General features: G+C 42.3%; 1 long non-coding RNA gene across 1 annotated transcript in view; it reads right to left on the bottom strand.

The window, feature by feature from the left end:
• Nucleotides 1–19,177, bottom strand: part of LOC147343663 (uncharacterized) — a 48,406-nt gene that overhangs the window by 24,906 nt on the left and 4,323 nt on the right. Inside the window, exon 3 of the long non-coding RNA XR_015156343.1 lies at nucleotides 1–19,177. This exon is cut by the window's left edge and continues 22,335 nt beyond it. This is a non-coding gene — a long non-coding RNA (uncharacterized LOC147343663).

Below are 19,177 nucleotides of genomic sequence, written 5' to 3'. Positions count from 1 at the left end.
TAACAGCAGATGAATGGACATATCGTGAAACCTCTTGATATAAATATTAGACTGCTGCTAAGTCGCTTCAGTCGTGTCCGACTCTGTGCGACCCCATAGAGGGCAGCCCACCAGGCTCCCTCGTCCCTGGGATTCTCCAGGCAAGAACACTGGAGTGGATTGTCATTTGCTTCTCCAATGTGTGAAAGTGAAAAGTGAAGGTAAAGTTGCTCAGTCGTGTCCAACCCTTAGTGACCCCATGGACTGCAGCCTACCAGGCTCCTCCATCCATGGGATTTTCCAGGCAAGAGTACTGGAGTGGGGTGCCATTGCCTTCTCCAAAATATTAGACTAGGCATGTGCAAAGGATGCTTGTGATGGGAACACAGAGCAGAAGGCTGTTACTCAGATGGGGGGTGGGGGAAGGCCTCTCTGTGCAAACTCCTCCCTCACCCAGCACTGGGCTATCAGTTTCAGGAAATTGCTTCCTATGTCCTAGTTACTTCTGAAATCTGATCTTCTCAATCAATTGACAAATGCATCAGACATAATCATATCAGCCAGGCCCTTCTTATCAAGTCCCAACTTGCCTTTATAATGTCTCCTAGAAGTAAAAAACAAGGTGTTTGTGATTAAATCCTAGAAGGAGCCATGAAATTATTTCTGTCCTCCAGTCCTCTTCACATTAAATACATAAAATAGAAGGGGTCACTTTAAAAAGTGATCAAATTTGACTGCTTTGTATATTATTTAAATATTTGCATGGAAAGTCAGATTTCTTTAAGGGTTTAGAAAGTTTGTGACTTAATGTTTAAAATATTTCTTTAAAACTTTATTTTCTGATAACATTGTGGTCTTTTTAAGTTGTGAGTGATTAGGGATTCGTGGTTTCTACACCAAACCAAAGTGATAAATTAGCTATCAAGCCATAATCTGATAGTGCTGGTCTCAATGACTGTCTTGGAAAAAGAATGCCCCCATTGTAATGTTGTACAGGGCAAAGTGGAAGCCTGTCAGAAGGGTCTTAGTGTCATAGTTTTGCTCCAAAATGTGCTGGATATCAAGGATCATGTCACATTACTGTGTAAGGCAGTGCCCACATCGCTACATAAAACCATATTATGTAGGCAAGACCCAGACCACCAGCAAATATCAACACTGACATACCAGCTCCATCTTCCACCCATCAAAGTCAGCAGCAGATTTTCTAAAGTTTTTATTCAGGGAGTGCTTTATTAAAAGTCTTACTATTTAATTCAGAAAAGAGATATGTCTACATTTGTGAACATTAGAGGAAAAAATTCAGTAAAGAATTAAACATGTAAATTTCACATGCCCCACTGTTTTATTGAAAGTTTAAATCAGATCCTGCAGACACTTTACTAACACTGAATCTTAACAGAAGATGTTTATAAAACCACTAGACTGACATCTGAGCCCATGACTTCTGTCAAGAAAGAATCTGTTACTTACACAATGCACTTAGCATACTACCTGGCTTGAATAAAACATGGGTGTCATTCGGCATGCATTGTTAGTTAGTCAACAATCAGTTCAGTCGCTCAGTTGTGTCCGACTCTTTGTGACCCCATGAATCGCAGACGCCAGGCCTCCCTGTCCATCACCAACTCCCGGAGTTCACCCAAACTCATGTCTATCGAGTCGGTGATGCTATCCAGCCATCTCATCCTCTGTCGTCCCCTTCTCCTCCTGCCCCCAATCCCTCCCAGCATCAGAGTCTTTTCCAATGAGTCAACTCTTCGCATGAGGTGGCCAAAGTACTGGAGTTTCAGCTTTAGCATCAGTTCTTGGTGGCTCAGAGGTTAAAGTGTCTCCCTGCAATGCAGGAGACCTGGGTTCAATCCCTGGGTCGGGAAGATCCCCTGGAGAAGGAAATGGCAACCAACTCCAGGATTCTTGCCTGGAGAATCCCATGGATGGAGGAGCCTAGTGGGCTACAGTCCACAGGGTCGCAAAGAGTCGGACACAACTGAGCGACTTCACTTTCACTTTCCAAAGAACACCCAGGGCTGATCTCCTTTAGAATGGACTGGTTGGATCTCCTTGCAGTCCAAGGGACAGCTCAAAAGCATCAATTCTTCCGCACTCAGCTTTCTTCACAGTCCAACTCTCACATCCATACATGACCACTGGAAAAACCAACCATAGCCTTGACTAGATGGACCTTTGTTGGCAAAGTAATATCTCTGCTTTTGAATGTGCTATCTAGGTTGGTCATAACTTTCCTTCCAAGGAGTAAGCGTGTTTTAATTTCATGGCTGCAATCACCATCTGCAGTGATTTTGGAGCCCCCAAAAATAAAGTCTGACACTGTTTCCATTGTTTCCCCATCTATTTCCCATGAAGTGATGGGACCAGGTGCCATGATCTTTGTTTTCTGAATGTTGAGCTTTAAGCCAACTTTTTCACTCTCCTCTTTCACTTTCATCAAGAGGCTTTCTAGTTTCTCTTCACTTTCTGCCATAAGGGTGGTGTCATCTGCATATCTGAGGTTATTGATATTTCTCCGGGCAATCTTGATTCCAGCTTGTGCTTCTTCCAGCCCAGCGATTCTCATGATGTACTCTGCATAGAAGTTAAATAAGCAGGGTGACAATATACAGCCTTGACGTACTCCTTTTCTTATTTGGATCCCAGTCTGTTGTTCCATGTCCAGGTCTAACTGTTGCTTCCTGATGGTATTCCCATCTCTTCCAGAATTTTCCACAGTTTATTGTGATCCACACAGTCAAAGGCTTTGGCATAGTCAATAAAGCAGAAATAGATGTTTTTCTGGAACTCTCTTGCTTTTTCCATGATCCAGCGGATGTTGGCAATTTGATCTCTGGTTCCTCTGCCTTTTCTAAAACCAGCTTGAATATCTGGAAGTTCACGGTTCACATATTGCTGAAGTGTGGCTTGGCGAATTTTGAGCATTACTTTACTAGCATGTGAGATGAGTGCAATTGTGTGGTAGTTTGAGCATTCTTTGGCATTGCCTTTCTTTGGGATTGGAATGAAAACCGACCTTTTCCAGTCCTGTGGCCACTGCTGAGTTTTCCAAATTTGCTGGCATATTGAGTGCAGCACTTTCACAGCATCATCTTCCAAGATTTGAAATAGTTCAACTGGAATTCCATCACCTCCACTGGTTTTGTTTGTAGTGATGCTTTCTAAGGCCCACTTGACTTCACATTCCAGGATGTCTGGCTCTAGGTGAGTGATCACACCATCATGATTATCTGGGTCGTGAACATCTTTTTTGTACAGTTTTTCTGTGCATTCTTGCCACCTCTTCTTGATATCTTCTGCTTCTGTTAGGTCCATACCATTTCTGTCCTTTATCGAGCCCATCTTTGCATGAAATGTCCCCTTGGTATCTCTAATTTTCTTGAAGAGATCTCTAGTCTTTCCCATTCTGTTGTTTGCCTCTATTTCTTTGCATTGATCACTAAGGAAGGCTTTCTTATCTCTCCTTGCTATTCTTTGGAACTCTGCATTCAGATGTTTATATCTTTCCTTTTCTCCTTTGCTTTTCGCTTCTCTTCTTTTCACAGCTATTTGTAAGGCCTCCCCAGACAGCCATTTTCCTTTTTTGCATTTCTTTTGCATGGGGATGGTCTTAATCCCTGTCTCCTGTACAGTGTCACGAACCTCCGTCCATAGTTCATCAGGAACTCTATCTATCAGATCTTGTCCCTTAAATCTATTTCTCACTGTCACTGTATAATCATATGGGATTTGATTTAGGTCATACCTGAATGGTCTAGTCGTTTCCCCTATTTTCTTCAATTTCAGTCTGAATTTGGCAATAAAGAGTTCATGATCTGAGCCACAGTCGGCTCCCGGTCTTGTTTTTGCTGACTGTATAGAGCTTCTCCATCTTTGGCTGCAAAGAATATAATCAATTTGATTTTGGTGTTGACCATCTGGTGATGTCCATGTCTAAAGTCTTCTCTTGTGTTGTTGGAAGAGGGTGTTTGCTATGACCATAGCCTTCTCTTGGCAAAACTCTATTAGCCTTTGCCCTGCTTCATTCCATATTCCAAGGCCAAATTTGCCTATTACCCCGGGTGTTTCTTGAGTTCCTACTTTTGCATTCCAGTCCCCTATAATGAAAAGGACATCTTTTTTGGGTGTTAGTTCTAAAAGGTCTTATAGGTCTTTATAGAACCGTTCAATTCAGCTTCTTCAGCGTTACAATAGTTTCAATAAATAAGGAAAGTCTTTATTACCAAAGATAGTTCTTTGGTTAAACAGCATTATTGGCAGATCAAAAGTGAAAATGAAAGTGAAGTTCCTCAGTCGTGTCAGACTCTTTGTGACACCATGGACTATAGCCTATCAGGCTTCTCCATCCATGGGATTTTCCAGGCAAGAGTACTGGAGTGGGCTGACTCCAGCAGATCTTCCTGACCCAGGGATCAAACCCGGGTCTCCTGCATTGCAGGCAGATGCTTTACCCTCTGAGCCACCAGGGAAGCCCCTGGCAGATCAAGCCTCTCATTTAATCCAGATAAAGAGTATTCTGTGGAAAAGCTACAATGGAAGCAAGCCTGCCATGCAAGGTGTGTGGAGGAGTGAACTGGTAGTGGTGCTTCCTAATATGAGACTATTACAGAGGGAGAAACAGACAGAGGTTAGGGTTTAACAGAGACCAGAGGTCAGAAGGCACTCACTTCCTCAATTACAGTGTTGATTTCATTCACCTTCCCCTGGAAACATCCAGGGTGGCAGTGAGCAGTAGAGAGAGGCAGGAATTTAAAGGGGAGTGGCGGTGGGGGAGGGCGTGGGGGCGGGGATGGCTGTGTTTTATAGAGCCGATGACCAGTGCCTGCCAGGGACTTCTGACCATTTGCACCCTTTTGCTCAAACTCTTTCCTTCTCCTCCTTGATGTTCTTCTTTACTTTCTTGGAAATAGCCATTGCTCACCTTTTAAGATTCTAATCAGAAATCACATCTGCCAGGAAACACCCCTTATGTCAGGATAACTAGTCTTCCCCATCCCTATCACCCTGTTCTTATCACAACCTGTGGCAGGTACCCTTCTTGGGTAGATGGATACCCCTTGACTCTTTCTTATGATATCATTCTCCAAGCAGTGGAAGATTCTCCCAGTCACTGCTTAGGCATTTGCCCTGGGAAGAAATTTAAAGAGAAGTGAGCATAGTGATAATGAAGGGTGATGGGAAATTGTCTGTGAGGATGACCTGCAAGGCTGAATGCAACCTATTTTGACATCACCAGTGTGGTCACCATTGCAGTCAGTCTAACATAGCCTAGGATCAAAAGAGGCACAGAATGAAGACAGGGCTACCTCCGTCTCTTGGAAGCAATAGAAAAACTATAACAAAGTAAGTCTCAACAGGAAGAAGATTGGTGTGCCTGAAATACATACATGTGCTTATGTGTATTTGTGACATATGTGGGGATGCATGTCTATATCTATAGCTATCCATCATTTAGTAAATGAGTGTACCAGCCACCCTAGACACATATCCTTTTGCTCTTAAGAGAAATGTTCTTGGCGTGCCTTGACTGACACTCATTCGGATGAGATAATCCCAACAGAATTCCTTACCTTGTCACTCCCAAACCCAGCTAATGTTCCCCGTTTTAAAGTAATTATTTCTGTCCTTTTCTCTAAGGTGGTTAGGCCAAATTACTAATTCCCAAACTAATCAAAAATGAGATCTTTGAAAAGTCTGCTACTCATGATATTGGCACTTTTAACAGATTCAGAAGGAGCCTACTCAAGAAAACATAAGGATGACTAATTTCTGCTCAAACATGATAAACTGCACGGCACAGACTTAACAAGATTGTCTGAATCGAACATAAAAAGACCAGCTTCAAGATTTGCAAGAATGTGTTCCTAATTTAAAAAGAACATTATCTAGTCAAATTAGTTGTGAAGTATTTCTGTCAGATTTTCCCATATCGTACTTCAGAGGTCAGTACACTTTTTCAAGAACGGGCAGGATAGTAAACATTTTCAGCTTTGCAGGCCACACAGTGTCTTATTCAACTCTGCCACTGAAGTAGGGGAGCAGATCTAGAAAACAGGTGTCAGTAGAACTCAGATATTAATTGAAATGATAATCGCAGCTGAGTTTCCAGAGCCCTGACGCCTTCATACTCAGAGCTATGGTAGGTAGAATTGCTCCCCAGATAAGGAGACTGAGCAAACAGCTAATGATTGCGTGTTCAGTTGCTTTAGTCATGTCTGACTCGTTGTGACCCTCTGGACTGTAGCCCGCCAGGCTCCTCTGTCCATGCAGATTCTCCAGGCAAGAATAGTGGAGTGGGTTGCCATACCCTCCCCCAGGGGATCTTCCCAACCTAGGGATTGAACTCAGGTCTCTTATATTTCTTACACTGGCATGTGGGTTCTTTACCACTAGCACCACTGAGAAGCCCAGTTAATGAATGGCAGAGCCTTGATTTGAAGTTGGTTAATTGGCTCCAGGGCCTCTACCATTAACCCACTGGACTCTCCTGTCTCCATCCAGATGACTCTTCTCATTCTGCCACTGACTTACACAAATCTGTAAAGGTTCTTTGGAGAAATAGAATCAAGAGGATGTGTGAATGTATCTATACATCTATATCTATTTATTTTTAAAAATTGGTTCATGTAATCATGGACATTTGATAAATCCCAAGTTGGCAGGGTAGGCTGACAGTCTGGAGACCCAACAAAGAATTGCAATTCAAGTCCCAAGGCAGTGGACTGGCAGAATTCCCTCTTGCTCCAGAGGTCAAATATTTGTTCTATTCAGCTCTTCAACTGACTAGATGAGGCCCACTCCTATTATGGAAATTTACCAATTTAAATGTTTATCTCCTCCAAAAAACACTTTCACCAGAAACGTCCAGAATAACGTTGAACCAAATATCCAGGTGCCCATGGCCCAGCCAAGTTGACACATGAAATTCACCATTGCCCAGTGGTTCTCTGCAAAAACCCATTCGGGTTCCTGCCTTGTTTCCCTGATCCTGACAGTCAGGTAGTGTCAAGTGAGTTGATTTTGGAAACACCTTTTGAAATTCTAACATCAAAGGTGCTATATAATTACCCAAGGTTTCTACTTCCTTCTTCTCACCCCTTACTCCCTTTTCCTTCCTTATCTCCTCCTCCCCCCGTCTCCTTTTTGTCTGGGAAAAGAAGGTGAGACAGAAAAAGACGTTTTAACAGTCAGAGTTTTGCAATGTGATACCGTGGCGTGTTGCAACACTGTGATGCCTGAGGCAAATGAATCTAAAAGACAAATTTCATTTTAAGTGAATACACTGTATAATAAATCAGCACTCACCTATCTTAGACCCTTGGTGTCTTTATATGTACTTTTTCTTCTTACTCCTCAGATAAGTAATTTTCAAAATGGAACAGAGTTTGAAGAATTGAAGTTCAGCTCCTAATTTCCCACGGGTAATGTTGAAAACCTATTCACATATGATTATTTACATCATAGCCTTATTGCAAAAGGGAAATGACTGGATCTCAGGCAGCTACAGCCACGACCTTCTGAGTCCCTTCATTCTGAGAGCAGGATACTTGCCTGTTCAGATACACAGAAGTGGTGTTTTCTCCACATGGTAAGTCAAAGGCCTAGAATGACAAGTACAGGAAAAAGGCTACCTTTTGGAGTATCTATGCTAAGTTGCGGAGAGGGCAATGGCACCCCACTCCAGTACTCTTGCCTGGAAAATCCCATGGATGGAGGAGCCTGGAAGGCTGCAGTCCATGGGGTCACTGAGGGTCAGACACAACTGAGCAATTTCCCTTTCACTTTTCACGTTCATGCATTGGAGAAGGAAATGGCAACCCACTCCAGTGTTCTTGCCTGGAAAATCCCAGGGACGGGGGAGCCTGGTGGGCTCCCGTCTATAGGGTCGCACAGAGTCAGACATGACTGAAGTGACTTAGCAGCAGTACCAGCATGCTAAGTTGCCATGAGCAGCCTGCCCTAGTTACCATTATATTTCAGAATGAATGCTTCAGTTGAAATGGCAAAAGATAATCCCTTAATATCAAATCAAATTAAAAATACAGAGGACTTCCCTGGTGGTCTGGTGGTTTCAACTCAGGAGTTCCAATGCAGGGGGTGAGGGTTTGATTCTTATTCAGAACTCACATGCCATATGGCATGGCTAAAAATCAATCAATAAATAAATAGCTTGGATAACTAAATACCGGAGATGATTAAAGGTTAAAAAAAAAACATTCAAAGTGAATTTTTATTCAAAATCACCAAAACTCAGAAAGAAATGAAATCTCCATCAATTGATGAGTGGGTCATCAAATGTGGTATATCCATATAATGGAATACTATTCAGCAATAAAAAAGAACATATCACTATATGGAGCAACATGGATGAATATCAAAAGCATTATGCTAGATGAAAGAAGCCAGATTCAAAATGTGACATCTTTTATGGTGGTGGTGGTTTAGTTGTTAAGTTGTGTCTAACTCTTGTGACCCCGTGGACTGTAGCCCACCAGGCTCCTCTGTCCATGAGATTCTCCAGGCAAGAATACTGGAGTGGGTTGCCATTTCCTTCTCCAGGGGATCTTCCTGACACAGGAATCAAACCCAGGTCTCCTGTATTGCAGGCAGATTCTTTACCAACTGAGCTATGAGGGAAGCCCCACTTTATAAGTTTAAAATAATTTTCTGGAAAAGGCAACATGATAGGGACAGAAATTAGACCAGTGATTGCCAGGGGATAGAGATGACAGATGTCAAAAAAGATGTCCTTTTCATTATAGGGGACTGGAATGCAAAAGTAGGAAGTCAAGAAACACCTGGGGTAACAGGGAAATTTGGCCTTGGAATATGGAATGAAGCAGGGCAAAGGCTAATAGAGTTTTGCCAAGAGAAAGCACTGGTCATAGCAAACACCCTCTTCCAATAGCACAAGAGAAGACTCTAGACATGGACATCACCAGATGGTCAACACCAAAATCAGATTGATTATATTCTTTGAAGCCAAAGATGGAGAAGCTCTATACAGTCAGCAAAAACAAGACCGGGAGCTGACTGTGGCTCAGATCATGAACTCCTTATTGCCAAATTCAGACTGAATTTGAAGAAAGTAGGGAAAACCACTAGACCATTCAGGTATGACCTAAATCAAATCCCTTATGATTATGCAGTATAAGTGAGAAATAGATTTAAGGGACAAGATCTGATAGATAGAGTGCCTGATGAACTATGGACGGAGGTTCGTGACACTGTACAGGAGACAGGGATCAAGACCATCCCCATGGAAAAGAAATGCAAAAAAGGAAAATGGCTGTCTGGGGAGGCCTTACAAATAGCTGTGAAAAGAAGAGAAGCGAAAAGCAAAGGAGAAAAGGAAAGATATAAACATCTGAATGCAGAGTTCCAAAGAATAGCAAGGAGAGATAAGAAAGCCTTCCTTAGTGATCAATGCAAAGAAATAGAGGCAAACAACAGAATGGGAAAGACTAGAGATCTCTTCAAGAAAATTAGAGATACCAAGGGGACATTTCATGCAAAGATGGGCTCGATAAAGGGCAGAAATGGTATGGACCTAACAGAAGCAGAAGATATCAAGAAGAGGTGGCAAGAATGCACAGAAGAACTGTACAAAAAAGATGTTCACGACCCAGATAATCATGATGGTGTGATCACTCACCTAGAGCCAGACATCCTGGAATGTGAAGTCAAGTGGGCCTTAGAAAGCATCACTACAAACAAAACCAGTGGAGGTGACGGAATTCCAATTGAGCTATTTCAAATCCTGAAAGATGATGCTGTGAAAGTGCTGCACTCAATATGCCAGCAAATTTGGAAAACTCAGCAGTGGCCACAGGACTGGAAAAGGTCGGTTTTCATTCCAATCCCAAAGAAAGGCAATGCCAAAGAATGCTCAAACTACTGCACAATTGCCCTTATCTTACACGCTAGTAAAGTAATGCTCAAAATTCTCCAAGCCAGGCTTCAGCAATACATGAACTGTGAACTTCCAGATGTTCAAGCTGGTTTTAGAAAAGGCAGAGGAACCAGAGATCAAATTGCCAACATCCGCTGGATCATGGAAAAAGCAAGAGAGTTCCAGAAAAACATCTATTTCTGCTTTATTGACTATGCCAAAGCCTTTGACTGTGTGGATCACAATAAACTGTGGAAAATTCTGGAAGAGATGGGAATACCAGACGACCTGACCTGCCTCTTGAGAAACCTATATGCAGATCAGGAAGCAACAGTTAGAACTGAACATGGAACAACAGACTGGGATCCAAATAAGAAAAGGAGTACGTCAAGGCTGCATATTGTCACCCTGCTTATTTAACTTACATGCAGAGTACATCATGAGAAACGCTGGGCTGGTAGAAGCACAAGCTGGAATCAAGATTGCCGGGAGAAATATCAATAATCTCAGATATGCAGATGACACCACCCTTATGGCAGAAAGTGAAGAGGAACTAAAAAGCCTCTTGATGAAAGTGAAAGAGGAGAGTGAAAAAGTTGGCTTAAAGCTCAACATTCAGAAAACAAAGATCATGGCACCTGGTCCCATCACTTCATAGGAAATAGATGGGGAAACAGTGGTAACAGTGCCAGACTTTATTTCTGGGGGCTCCAAAATCACTGCAGATGGTGATTGCAGCCATGAAATGAAAAGACGCTTACTCCTTGGAAGGAAAGTTATGACCAACCTAGATAGCATATTCAAAAGCAGAGACATTACTTTGCCAACAAAGTCCGTCTAGTCAAGGCTATGGTTTTTCCAGTGGTCATGTATGGATGTGAGAGTTGGACTGTGAAGAAAGCTGAGCACCAAAGAATTGATGCCTTTGAACTGTGGTGTTGGAGAAGACTCTTGAGAGTCCCTTGGACTGCAAGGAGATCCAAGCAGTCCATTCTAAAGGAGATCAGTCCTGGTTCATTGGAAGGACTGATGCTAAAGCTGAAACTCCAATACTTTGGCCACCTCTTGTGAAGAGTTGACTCATTGGAAAAGAGTCTGATATGCTGGGAGGGATTGGGGGCAGGAGGAAAAGGGGACGACAGAGGATGAGATGGCTGGATGGCATCACCAACTCAATGGACATGAGTTTGGGTGAACTCTGGGAGCTGGTGATGGACAGGGAGGCCTGGCGTTCTGCAATTCATGTGATCGCAAAGAGTCAGACATCACTGAGTGACTGAACTGAACTGAACTGAACTGAGAGATGACAGAATGGTCACAAAGGGGCATGAGGGAAATTTTGGGAGTGATAGAACTATTATATCTTGAAATGTTAAGAAAATCCCTCAAAGGAGTATTTACACACAGTACTTACAATACTGTATCATATTTATCGATATTTCTAGGCTACATAGTGCTTCCCTGGTGGCTCAGACAGTAAAGCATCTGCCTGCAATGCAGGAGACCCAGGTTCAATCCCTGGATCGAGAAGATCCCCTGGAGAAGGAAATGGCAACCTATTCCAGTACTCTTGCCTGGAAAATTTCCATGGACTGAGGAGCCTGGTAGCCTACAGTCCATGAGGGTTGCAAGAGTCAGACATGACTGAGTGACTTCACTTTCTTTTCTTCATTTCACTGGGCTACATGGTTCATCTACAAGTTTTTTCAAATTGTTGCAAATCTCCAAAAATTTTTCCAATATATTTATGGAAAAAAGTTCACATAAAAGTGGACCAGTGCTGTTTAAACCTGTACATTCAAGGGCCAACTGTACACTCCTCACAATGGCTGAAACTTCCCACGTCCACACTGTGCTAGGTGCTTTCCAAGTATTATTTCATTTTCTGTTAAAAACAGCTCTATGAGGAAGGTACCATTAGCACTCTCATTTTTCAGATAAGGCTAGAGACATAATTATTTGGTACTCCAAGTCACTGTCAATTAACATGGAAAAGCAACCAAACATTATTTTTCAAACTTTTGAAGGTTTTAGAATGCCTGAAATCCTGGTGTACTTATAGTCAAAATTCAACCAAGGTTGGCTGAATTCACAAATGCAGGACACATGAATACAGAAGGCTGACAGTACTACTGGGTTTTACATAGAAGACTTGAGCATCTATGGATTTTCGTATCTGTGGGGGTCCTGGAACCAATCCCCCATGAATAGTGAAGGGGGAATGTGCTGAGTTATGTCCCAGTTGTAAAGGAGGGAACAAAATTTGTACCGCCTTGTGAAAGACAGTTGTTTTCAAGATGGACCTACTAAAACAAAACCATCCAGGTTGATATTGGACAAACCTTCCCCCTTTCCATTCTCCCCCTCCCAAAAGCTTGCATAAAAGCTTTTCATCTGTACAGATGAAACCAAAATCTTACTTGTTTTCTAGGTGCTGTATCTCTTGAAAGGCTTAAGTAAATTGGAAACCATCATAGATTAAAAGAAGGCTGGATTTGCAATTGATTTGTGTCTCTCTAGTTTCATGTAATGCAGGCATCTCTTTCATTATAACTCGATTAATCATCTGAACACAAGTCCTTAAATCTGACAAGTGTTAAGAGTGTGCTCACCAGTTACAAAGCAGTTCCTTCCATTTTTAAATGTAGAGAGCCTCCGTATAAGTTAACCTCACTAGTCATAGCTTTCATATAAGCAAAGCCCCACTTCCACATCACCTCCCAACTCGTATAGATAAAAATAGAATCCTATTGCTCCCTCTCTGCATCACATCCTCTTTTCTGGGTGATACAGCTTCCAGTCTTTTAAGCTGTTTCTTATCAACAGTGTCCAGGCTCTTGGCTCTGCTAGAATTTAGCTCTGCCCAGCATGCCACCACCCGAAGTTGCAATGAGGCTAAGATTGTACTGACTTTTTTTGGTAACACACCACCTTGTTATGTGTTACCATAACACATAACAAGGCTTCCCTTCAGCTTGTAATGATAGAAATTACATAAGAAAAAGATGAGGTCCCTGGCTCAGAAAAGTGGTGATGAGACCTGGGTATGCATGGAGGGTTTGACCAGGGCAGAGAACTCAGACTGCATCAGCACCATGAAGATCAGTCCTGTTGCTTGTGACAGGACAAGCTTGTGAGACTGTATCAGATCAGATCAGATCAGTCTAGTATATAGTATATAGAATCCAGAAGGCCAGTGAGTTAATTCAAAATGAGTAACAACCGCTTCTAGGATCCAGATATGGCTCAGACTCAACACAACTTACTTCCCTTTCACCCAAAAATACCATAATATTTTTAGTCAAACACCTGCATGAAGTCTGTAGATGCTGCAAGTTCTTCATCTGCCAGCATGATAATCCACTGAATCCTCTGAATTCCGTTTCCACTTCTCCATATTGAGATAACCAGTGTCCATGGTTATCATAGGTGCCCTTGTGTGTATAGATGTAACAAAAGTGATCCAGGTGGAGAATAAACTAGGTAAGAGGACAGACAGACTAAAATTTTTTTTGACAAACATTGACAGGGAAACCATCAAAGACTCTAAAATATGGTTTATGGTTCTTCTTAGATGCAAAGCTTATTCATACAGGTTAAGAGAGGGTACAAAGCAAGTGTAAATCAGGGTATCTGGGTTTTAATCTCTCACTGTTGAGGCAAGAGCAAGAGAGAAAACTCTAAAATAATTAAGAACAATGAAGGAGCATGAAAGGGGAACAATAGGAATGGTATAGGAGTTGCTAGTAGACTGGATTAAGAGAGAAAGGGCATGGTGGGGGGAGTGGGGGAATGACCTAAAAATTAACTTGGAGAATGAATAGAATGTAGATAGTGGGGATGGGGTGAGAAAGAGCTTTATAGGTAGAACTGATTAGAAAAGAAAATATGGAAGGAAAAATTCATTGGAAGGGTAAACACATTCTGTCAATGATGACAGATTTAAGGGAGTGTGTCTAAGATAAATTTGTGTACTGAATCTTAGGGGGAGATAGAGAGATATTTAAGGAAAACTTCCAAGAGTAGTGAAAGAATATGAATAGCTTCCCTGAAGCCCAAAGGGGACCTAGGGTCACGCTTTGGAGACAGAAAATGACGGCATTTGGAGAAAGTAAAATAAAATTTTACTTCGCAAAGTAGTTGGAAACTGTACAGAATTTGCTAACCTTGAAGGATACAGACTGTGTGTGTGTGTGGTGTGTGTGTGTGTGTGTGTATTCAAAAATGTGAATATAAATGCACAGTCTATACGCACATCATAGGTTATTAAGAGGAACTAGGGATATGTCTGTATTCTGAACAAGGGGTTAGCATCACAAATGGCAATAATGCCTCTTCTTAAAACTGTATCTTTTATAGGGTAAAGGAGGTTACTCCCCACCAACATAACTGACATGATCCAGCGTACCCAGTCTTGAGTCATATCTTAGACTGGGGATTCCATGACACACAGATAACATTTCTGAATAGAACCATATTCTGATAACCTAGTACCCGAAAGACAGTCTCCTCCTCCTTAAAAGGTGTTCAGTTTCCTTTGAAGTAGTTTGTATTCTAGTAAGAACTGACCTCGTTTTCTCTCAACTATTTTATAAATCCACTATACTTTCTGATCTGTACATTTCTAGATATTCCTCCAGCACTTGGAAATACTTATATGATGGAATTTGGGATAAGTGTTGAGAAGATCCTTCTGTTTTAGTGTAACTTTGGTTAAAAATAAGTGCACTATTAACATGCTGTTTTTAGAAACAATTTATTTTTGTATGTAGTATCACATCAGAATATCTCAACTTTAGTTATTAGCTTGCTCTTTCTACACCACAGTGAGCCTGGGAGCTGTTGCTATGTATTACAAACAACAAGTTTCGATGTCATTCCTGAGTCTCTATACGCAGTGGGGGGTGGGGGAGGGAAGATTCAACTTTTTTAAACATTTGTTTTATAAAATGAGGGTTTTTTTTTTTTTTTGGTGAGGAAGAGATAGATAACTCTTATCAACATTTTGTTTAAAAAATATTTAAATTCAGACTTCCCTGACAGTCCAGTGGTTAAGATGCCACGCTTCCACTGCAGGGACATGGGTTCAGCCCCTGGTTGGGAAACTGAGACCCCAAGTGTAGCACAGCACGGCCGAAAAATAAATAATAAACAGAATAGAATAGCTGGCATAGCATTCAAAAAAATATTTAAATTCCATTACAACCGCAAAGCACAATTTTTATCATGACTCCTTTCTTCTAACGGAGAAACAGAAATAAACAACTTGGGGCCCTTGATTTTGTATTTAACGGGCAACGCATCCAAATTTTTTATAAAAGTATAAACGAAAAAGTGTGCGTGTGGGTGACAGGGGAGGGCAGTGAGGCAGACATTGGCCTGAAGAGCAGTGTCTGGTCGCCGTGGCTTCGGGAAAAGGGAAATGCCGAAAAGGTTTTGAGGAGAAGCATATTTGCCTTCTACCAAGACTAGCCAAAAGGAGGTTTGCTGCCAAAAATAAAAGGACAAAGAGGGTGGGGATGGATGTGGGAGGGGTGTTCAGAATGGAGGGGATGCATGCATACCTATGGATGTGTATATAATAACTGGCATAACATTTTAAAAAATACTTAAATTCCATTAGAACCATAAAGCACAACTTTTATCATGATTCCTTTCTTCTAACAGAGAAACAGAAATAAACATAGGACATGTATACCTGTGACCGATTCACACTGATGTATGGCAGAAACCATCCCAACATAAAGTAATTATCCTCCAATTAAAAAAATAAAAGGACAAGGCATCACCTACACTCAAGACGCTAATATTGGCCAGGTGATTAACTTGCTCTCTGCTCCAGTGCAAAGAAAACTGTTTCTTTGCCATGTGTTATGTTTCCTTTCTGAACCTACAGGCTCAACACAATACGCAGAAGCGGTTAACGAAATGAAACACAGCAGAAACCTCCACCCTGGCTGCTTTTGGCGCTTCAAGGATATTGGAAGTAATGAGTCAGAACCGTGATGAACTATCTCAGGGGTTCGTGCCTCCACGGCTTGCCCCGCATTTGGCACCGATAACCAAGCACTGGCTGGAATAACCATTATGATAATACAGCAGGGACGTCTAGCTTCTCTTCTAGTGAGTGCCCTGACAGAGGGCTGGAATATTCAACTGGTGAGCACTCTGATGTGGATTTTAACGGCTCTTTAAATGATTAAGTTGGACATGCTCCAAAGTAGAAAAGTCACAGATAAAATTTATGATTTTTTTTTCTTTTCTCTTATCTTCTTTTTCTTTTTTCTATCTCTCTGTGTCTTTATTGCTTCTCTCTCTCTTTCCTTCCTTCCATCCTTATTTACCTTACCTTTCCTTCTTTGCTTTCTTTTCCTTTTTATTATTAAAGAGGTACTGTGAAGATCATTCATAATAGTGAAATTAAGATACAGAAGGGACCTCAGCAATTATTTCTTCAAATCCTTCCATTTGTGGTATAGGCAAGAGACCTGGAATAAAAAGGTCTGGATTTTAGTCTGAGTCTTCGTGGCTCAGACAGTAAAGAATCTTCCTGCAGTGTGGGAGACCAGGGTTCTATCCCTGGGTTGGGAAGATCTGGAGAAGGGAATGGCTATCCACTCCAGTACTCTTGCCTGGAAAACCACGGGACAGAGGAGCCTGATGGGCTCCAGTCCACGGGGTTGCATAGAGCTGGACATGACTGAGCAACTTTCACTTCACTTTACCACCTACCAGGTGTTATTTCCTGGGTAAATACACAACCTTCTTGAAGTTCAGTTTTCTCATCTGTAAACTAGGACTGCTAGCTGGGGCCAAGACGGAGCTCCACTGCCCCTCAGTCTGCGGCTCTTTGTGTTAACTCCATGATCGCCTTGGATCCTTCCTATTTGCCTCCATAATCCCCACCCACGTGGCTTCCTCACAGACCCCTAAACCATCTCTCCCTTGCATTGTCTGTGTTCCCTCCATACCCATCCCTGAGACACCAGAGGATGGCAACTGATGCCAGAAAAGGCACTGGAGGAACTTACTCTGCTAAGTTCACACCAGCACATCTCCTGCTCCTCCAAGAGTATGAAATTAAACCACAACAGAACAGACATCCTTTCCCACATCCTGCTTCTGTCTCATGTCCCACCTCCCACATCCACATTTATCTTTGCAAACTCAGCAACGTTGTCAATTCAAAAGGAAGACTTGTTTTACTTCCTAGATGATAGCATTTTCCTGCACTGGGAACTTACAAAGCATGGTCCCTTTGGAGTACCTGTCACAATATAAGTACATGATCCTGTTTCGCTCTGTCATCACCTCCCCTCCTCCCCTCCATTTATACTGTCTGATTCAGAAAGTCAGGAAGCAGGTCTGTTTGGCTCAGTGCTACATCATCAAGGCCTTGCTTAGAGTTTAGCATAGGGGGTGTCCTCAAACAAAGTGCCAAATGGATAAATGAATGGATGTAGCTTCTGATGGACTTCCCAGGTGGCGCTAGTGGTAAAGAACCTGCCTGCCAATGTCGGAGACATAAGAGATGCAGGTTCGATCCCTGGGTTGGAAAGATCCTCTGGAGAAGGGCATGGCAACCCACTCCAGTATCCTTGCCTGGAGAAACCCATGGACAGAGGAGCCTGGTGGGCTATGGTCCATAGGGTTGCAAAGAGTTGGATACAACTGAAGTGACTTCACACACACACACGTACATGCTCTAATATTACCCATCAGTTACTGAGAGTGTATGCCAGGTGCTATAGGTTGATTGTTTGGGTCCCCCCAAAATTCATGTATTAAAACCTAACCCACAAAGTGATAGTACTAGGAGATGGGGGCTTTGAGGGGATGATGAGGTCATGAAAGTGGAGCCCTCATGAGCAGGAATTATTGCCTTTATAAACAGAACCCCGGAGAGCTCCTTTACCCCTTCCACCATGTGAGGCTACAGCAAAGAGACAGCCTTCTATGACCCAGGAAGTGGGCTCTCACCAGACCATGGATCTGTTGGTTTCTTGCTCATGGATTTCCCAGTCTTCAGAACAGTGAGAAATATTTACAAGTCACTGGTCTATGGTACTTTGTGATAGCAACCTGAATGGACTGAGACACCAGGTTCTCAACTAGGCATTTCACATAACTTAGCTTATTTAATTTTCAAAACAACCTTTTGGGGAAGATATCACTAATTGTGTTTTACAGACAAGGAAATTGAAGCCAAGAAGGGACATCTAACTCAGCTTCCACAGTCAGGGAAGGTTTTCCAAAAGTGACGATGATGACACCTCACTTAATTCCTTCCAGGTCCTGCTAAAATCAGTTTTAAGTGGATGACCTTATTGGGTGACTGAGCATTTTAATAGGGAGAGACAGATAGATAGATTGACAGATGAGTGATATCTTACATATATGATCATACTATCGGTATTTATCAAGGCTTGATTAGCTATGAAAAATGTCAACAAATATGAGAAATAACCATCTGGAATAGATCTGGGCTAAGCTGGTTGACCCGGAGAAGGCAATGGCACCCCACTCCAGTATTCTTGCCTGGAAGATTCCATGGACGGAGGAGCCTGGTGGGCTGCAGTCCATGGGGTCGCTGAGGGTCGGACACGACTGAGTGACTTCACTTTCACTTTTCACTTTCATGCATTGGAGAAGGAAATGGCAACCCACTCCAGTGTTCTTGCCTGGAGAATCCCAGGGAAGGGGGAGCCTGGTGGGCTTCTGTCTATGGGGTCGCACAGAGTCGGACATGACTGAAGCAACTTAGCAGCAGCAGCAGCAGCAGGAACCTGGTTGACCATATAAGGCATGGGGATTTTTTTCTTTTGCTTCTCCTCACTCCCCAAATTATAGCTCTTTGGACACCAAGGACTGTCCGCTCTGGCTCTCTTAAGATAACTGATTGCAACCTGTCAAGCACAGGTTTAGCTGAATTTCAGCCTGGTAGATGTGGAATCTCTTTATTATCTCCTCTGTCATACAAGAGCATTGTAATGCCTGTTCTTTAATTGAATTACGAACAAAGCAACACTATGCCCTGATATGAAAAGTCACATTTATTTTCATTCTGGATGCTTGCTCTGCGGGATCACGCCAGTGAATGCTGCTGTCATCCCCACTCAGACTTAGTCAGCTGAGTTGGAAGAGATTTTGTGTTTGTTTTATTTATTTATTTTTTTAAAGAAAAGAGATTAGTGAATACATGTCTGTTTGAAAGCAAATTCCTTTTTGAGCAAAACACCAGCTTGGAGCCCTGGTAATGAGTCCTCTCTCTCTCGTCATCTGGTGAGCCCTGAC

Source organism: Bos grunniens, chromosome 27 (assembly GCF_055505025.1).
Source record: "Bos grunniens cultivar Pamir isolate PY7600 chromosome 27, Bosgru_T2T1.0, whole genome shotgun sequence".
NCBI lineage: Eukaryota > Metazoa > Chordata > Mammalia > Artiodactyla > Bovidae > Bos > Bos grunniens.
This window is presented reverse-complemented; position numbering and strand designations above follow the sequence as displayed.